Genomic DNA, 6,182 nt, shown 5'->3' with positions numbered 1-6,182 from the left:
CCGGGAACCGGGCCGGCCAATTGGAATTTTTGTCCCGTCCTCGTGCCCGTCTTATCCACTGGTTCCATTCAGCAAAGTTTTCTACCTATCAGGGAGCCAGTTGGACTATTGACCTGATTTCAAGACAGTATTGGTGGCCTTCCATACATAAGGATGTTATGGAATTTTTTTTTTTTTCTGGTTTCGCGCCAGAAACAAATCCTCCAATTAGCCCTCAGCGGGTCTCCTCTAGCCACTCAGAATTCCTAAGCGACCTTGGTCGCACATAGCTCTTGACTTTGTCACTGGACTCCCCTGCTCACATGGTATGACCACTATTTTAACCATTATTGTTGAGCTGAGCTTCAGGCCCCGCCCCTTTCTGGCTCAGTGCAGGTCTGGGTGTGTCTCCCACCCTGGTGGCAGCAGCCTGTTTGCTCCAGGTGGAGATGATTAAATGAATTGTTTGGAGGTACTCTCTAACACATGAGCTGCTGAGAATGTGTGAGAGAGGTGCTGGAAAATGGACACTGCAGGATTGAGAAAGCTTGTTTCAAGGAAAGGAAGGAGCTGGTGAGCTGCAGACTGTATTTGAATATATGTAGAAACTGATATTTAATGCTTTAAATCTATTTGTTTGATTTTTGGGTGTTTAATTTAGGATGTTATACTTAGTTTCAAGAATAATTTATAATCATTTAAAGGGCTTATTATTTTTATAATAGTTAAAAGTGGTTTATTGGGTTTTTGCTTAACCCTTTTGTGTTTTCTTTGTGTTTAAGGTTTTTCACCTATTGTGACCACATGTGAACTTTAAAAATAAAGGAAAGAAAGAAAAGAAAAATTGTTTCTGGGTCATTGAGTGAAATCCAGTTTGAATCCTATTGAAGCAAGCTGCCTTTTCAAATGGGGGAAACCTGCAGTGTAAGCCCAAAAAAGTGGGAGCCACTTGACAATTATTGATTGCTTTTCTAAAGCCTGTCATCTTGTTCCTCTTAGGAAGTTGCCTTCGGCCCTTCAAACAGCTAAGTTACTTGTCAAACATGTTTTTTGGCTACACGGAATACCGCAGGACATCCTATCTGATTGGGGCCTCCAATTCACGTCTCTAGTGTGGAAACCGTTCTGTGCAGCACTGGAGGCTAAAGTATCGCTGACCTCCGATTATGACCCCCAATCCAATGGGCAGATGGAGCGTATGAACCAGGAGCTGGAGTCAGCCATCAGGTTCCTCACTTCTACTCACCCCACTGACTGGAGTGCTTTTCTAACCAGGGTTGAATATTCACACAATTCTCATGTCTCCACTGCTACTGGTTTTTCGCCTTTTGAGGTCTCCTTGGGCTACCAGCCCCCTTTGTTCCTGGCTGATGAGAAGGAGATTGCTATCACATCTGTGCAACATAATATTTGCCATTGTAAGCAAATCTGGGAGGCCGCTGCTGGCCCATATGAGGTGGAGTCCGTGGTTGGACCTACCTCTGTTCGTCTGCGTCTTCCCCCCCATTTTCCGAGTACATTCCACATTCCATGTGTTTCAGCTGAAGCCACTATCCTCCGGCACGCTTTGCAATCCGGCCAAGCCCCCTCCACCCGCCTGGGACTTTCAGGGGCACCCCGTCTACACGGTCCACTGGATTGTGGACTCTCATCTATGTGGTAGGGGCTGGCAGTACCTTGTTGATGGGCTGGCAGTATCTTGTTGACTGGGAGGTCTGCGGTCCGGAGAAACGTTCTTGGGTGCTCCAGTCGTACATCTGCGGCCCATCACTGATCTCTGCCTATCGTTCTTCCCTGCCTTTTTATTTTGGGCTGCCTGGTGGCAGCCGTTGAGGGCGGGTCGGGGTTCTGGGAGATTGTGTTGTTTGTATGGTGCCTGCTAGTGACTGTGTTCTTCCACTAGATGTCTCTTGAGCCCTGGAGATGAGAGGACACAGGTGCGACAGGTTGTCATCAACTGAGGATGTATAAAAGGTGGAGGCTGCCAACACTTCTTCACCTATGTGTTTTACCAATTGTGGTTAAAGGTGAATCGGCCAAGCTGAAAGTGCTCTTTCTATTAAGAAGAAATAGCTGAGCTAACTCTCCCTCTCCTCGCTTCTTCTCAGGTGCAGATCCAAGCCATAGTCAAGTCCAGGCGGAAACCTCGTCAAGATCTAATCAAGTTTCATGTTCAAGTTTCATGTTCAAGAAAGATCCTCAGGTTAAGCTCCAGCTGGTGGCCTCCACTCAGGGACCTCCTCGAACCATGCTGAGCGAATCCTGTCCTCCCTCCAACGTGTTCCGTCTCCAGCTCCCTCTCTATTGGCATCTCCGGCTCGCTCTAAGCTGCGGCACGCCCACCCCCTCGGGCTAAGTTCCGTGCAAACCTTTGGAATCCTCCCGGACTCCCCCTTCATCTTCAATCCCCGGCAGCTCCTTCCTTCCTCACCATCGTGTGGCCCAGCCCTGGTGCCGACTGCTGTCTGATTCCAGTGGAAGGGAAATAAACTTTTAAGAGCTTGTATTCAGTCTCTTGAGTGTTCGCTGCACGTGGGTCAAATCGGGTGTTAAAACTACGACAATATCAGTTACTTTTATAGACTGGCAACCTGTCCAGGGTAAACCCCGCCTCTCACCTAATGACCACTGTTGTGAGGCATCAGCACCCCATGACTCTGCAATGAAAGGATGGATGGATGTATGTATGTATGTATGGGTGGATGGATGATTTGCTTTTATTATCAATAATCCTGGGTTGAAAATTAATGCTAAATCAATTTCAATTAATTGAAATTTATACCTTAAACCTCACGATCACAGCAAGTACTGTCACTCAACAACGTTACCTTCTTATGAATTCATGAGTGGCATCAGTCCTTGACAATTTTTCTCATGGCCAACTCATTCATAAAGAAGGCCGTCCATTGTAATCTTTACTCTGATTACCCCCTCGCTTGCTAAGGTGTCTCACAAAAGTTCCCATACCTCTTAAACTTTTCCACATTTAATATTTTGTTAAGATTGTATGTGATTGACCAACACAGTAGTACATAATCTTTAAGTGGGAAGAAATTTGTGTGTATATATGTGTATTTCTTTTACAAATAAAAATATAAAAAGGGTGGCATATACAGTATTTGTATTTAGTCCCCTTTACTCTAATACTCATAAATGAAGTACAATGCATTAAATTCCCTTTAGAAACAAATATTAGTAAACAGTCTGCTTGAAGACCGCAGAGGTTTGTTAGAGAACAGTAGTTGAGAAATAGCATTATGAAAACCAAGGAACACTGCAGACCAATAAAGGAGAAAGTTCTGAAGAAATTTGATACAGATTAGGTTGTAAAACACTATACCAAGCTTTGAACATCTCACATAGGTATGTCCAGAACTGAAGGTTTTGGCTTACATTCAGAATGCTATATGTCATGGAAAACTAAGACTGCACATGACCACAAAAATACCATCTCCACTCTAAATTAGGGTGGCAGCAGCATCATGCTGTGGGGAGGCTTTTCATTAGAAGTGACAGGGAAGCTGGTCAGAGTTGGTGGTTTACATAAAAAAAATGTTTTCATTTGTAAAAATGGCCTATTCAAAGTTCAGACCTATATTTATTTATAAATAATATCTGGTAAGGCTTAAGTACAAAATACACTGGATGATCTTGGTGGCTGATTACAACACATCTTTCACGTAAAATTCCAATAAAGAATATTGAAGCTTGTTACAGTCAGACAAATCGTAAAAAAGTTCAAAGGGCATGACTACTTTAGCCTGGCCCCACACATGTTTTTCGCTGACTTTGTTGTTGACCTGTCAGAAACTACTTCAGAGAGACCAAGAAAGAAAACAAGAAAATTATGTAGTGATGCAATCACTCGATAGTGAAGTGTACTAAAGAAAAGAGAATGAATTTTTTTGTGAAGTAAATTGCAGTGTGAAGAAAGACAGAGATGGAAGCAGAGTGCACCCAAACAGAATAGTTCCCCGAAGGAAAACAGCACTCTGCGACACAGCCAGCAGACAAGCCACAATGACAGCAGCATGGTAAAACACCTCTAATGCATCTCCATGGGTACTTCTTCTCATATAGCAGCAAATACACACATGTGACACATGACTGCACATGTGTACACACTAACAAAAAGAAAACAAAACAAAAAAAAGCAATCAAGACACTTGAGACTCACACTTTTGTTTTTGTCTATCCACAACCTTACACCCACAACTATGGGATATTCATTATTCACTCTTTTGTTTTGCACATAGACAACATGTTTGCCGTGTTGGGGAGAAAGGGAGGAATGTTGAGAGGGGAGGGGTGAGAGATAAATAACGGTGATAAGTCTTGTCTTGTCAGAGGAGAGAAGAAGAGCTGAGTGACATACGATTGGTCTCCTGGTCGTGAAATATGCATGGCTTTTTCAGCAGCCAGAGGAGAGGAGTTAATTTAGGCCTCTCGCTATGCTCGGGGTAATTAAAAGAAATGATCGATAGCCCCCCTCCCCTCCACCCATCCAGCTCCCGGGACTGATAACAACCTCCCTGCATTCACATATAAGCAAACTGGCACTAACAATGCCCAGACTACTGCAGAGCGGAGACATGCTCACAACAGCACACACTTGCACTTACAAGGCCACAAAATGTAATAAAAAAGAATTTGGAGTACATGACAATGGCACATCAGAGAAGGTCTCTTTGTAATATTGACTCAAAAATCTTGTGCAATAAAGCTCTTTTATCATTAATTACACCTGTACGATCCTGAAATATTAAATGACTAAATTAAACAATTATTGCATAAATGTTGTAACCCTTTTTAAGTTTTTGATTGTACCCCTAGAGTTTACCAACTTTCTAACCTTTATTTTTAATAAACCTTAATTCATGATTTAAGTCACACAGCTATTTTCTTGTTATATATATATATATGGGTCACTATGTTAAGATTAACAAACCAGAAGATGGTCAACCTATCCTCATTTTGACATTTTTAAGATTGGGTTTAAAATAAATAAATAGCATTGGAAGCACGATCACACAGTATAAAAAAAAGAAATACGCAATCTTTGTGTGGGAAAAAACCATCTAATAATGTTCTTTTTTGTACAAAATCTCTTATTGCATTGTTATTGGTAGCCCCAAACCAGTCTTATAAATGAAGTTAATCAGACAAAAGTAATCTGTAACTTCTTGTTTCCCTGTGGTATAAATGCTACATGAGAGCCCCATTTTTCTCAGCCACTCTTCCAAGTAGGAGAGACAAGACAGCATTCCATTAAAGTACAGCAGATGTGTGTTGATCGTCATGTGTCAGGAGACAGCAACAAGAAAGTAACTTTTTTCCAGAAATGTCTTTATATCCACAGTTAGAGCAATAATTAAAATGTTTAAAAAATTGTGACTGTGAAAAACAGAGCTGGACGAGTACTCAGGTTTATCTTGCCACAAATACACAGTGAAGAGGTTTGTAAGCAAGGTAAAATGAAATCTCCAAAGCCCAGTGTTGGAGAAGAGCAGCAGTCTTTATTGGTATGAGATTTCAGTACAGTGCAGTAAAAGATGAGTTACTTTTTGGTAGAGATGCACCAAGAAATTGAAAAAAAAACTGGTCTCTTTCCAGTCAGTGAACACATCATATGTAAGCACTTCCAGGTCACCTTACTGTTTGTTGTGAAAGTTGTTACTAAGCACAGAAGAAACTAACTTAGCTGTTATCAGTAAACTATTTAAAAGGAAACTGTTTTCTATGTCACGTTAAGACATGCACAGTTAACCTGGGCTGCAACAAAGAGCAGATAACAGGAAGGCTGAATGAAATCCAGCTAAGCTACTCTGTTTTATCCTCAGGGATAAAACATTATTGGGCTGTGGAAGGAGTACTTCGAGGATCTCCTCAATCCTGCAGTCACGCATTCCCTGTTGGAAGCAGAGGCTGGGGACTCGGGGTTGGACTCTTTCATCACCCACGCTGAAGTCACCGAGGTGGTTAAAAAGCTCCGCAGTGGCAGGGCTTCGGGGGTGGATGTGATCCCCACTGAGTACCTCAAGTCTCTGGATGTTGTGGGGCTGTCATGGGAGCATGTTTCTTGGCTGGCCTGGGAACGCCTTGGACTCCCCCTGGAGGAGCTGGAGGAGGTGTCTGGGGAGAGGGAAGCCCTGGTGTCTACTGAGTCTGCTGTCCCCGCGACCTGATCCCAGATGAAGCGGAAG

The 6,182-nt window shown here is 42.8% G+C and overlaps 1 long non-coding RNA gene across 1 annotated transcript; it reads left to right on the top strand.

Annotated features, from left to right (window-relative positions):
* The first annotated feature begins 400 nt into the window (after nucleotides 1-400).
* Nucleotides 401-2,483, top strand: LOC124870341. The gene is made up of 3 exons (XR_007038740.1): nucleotides 401-552; nucleotides 1,883-2,006; nucleotides 2,088-2,483. It is a non-coding gene; the product is annotated as an uncharacterized LOC124870341 (long non-coding RNA).
* The last annotated feature ends 3,699 nt before the right edge of the window (nucleotides 2,484-6,182 follow it).

This window comes from Girardinichthys multiradiatus, chromosome 6 (genome assembly GCF_021462225.1).
Source record: "Girardinichthys multiradiatus isolate DD_20200921_A chromosome 6, DD_fGirMul_XY1, whole genome shotgun sequence".
In the NCBI taxonomy this organism is placed as follows: domain Eukaryota; kingdom Metazoa; phylum Chordata; class Actinopteri; order Cyprinodontiformes; family Goodeidae; genus Girardinichthys; species Girardinichthys multiradiatus.
Note: the sequence above shows the minus strand (reverse complement) of the source record. Positions and strands in the feature narration are given on the sequence as shown.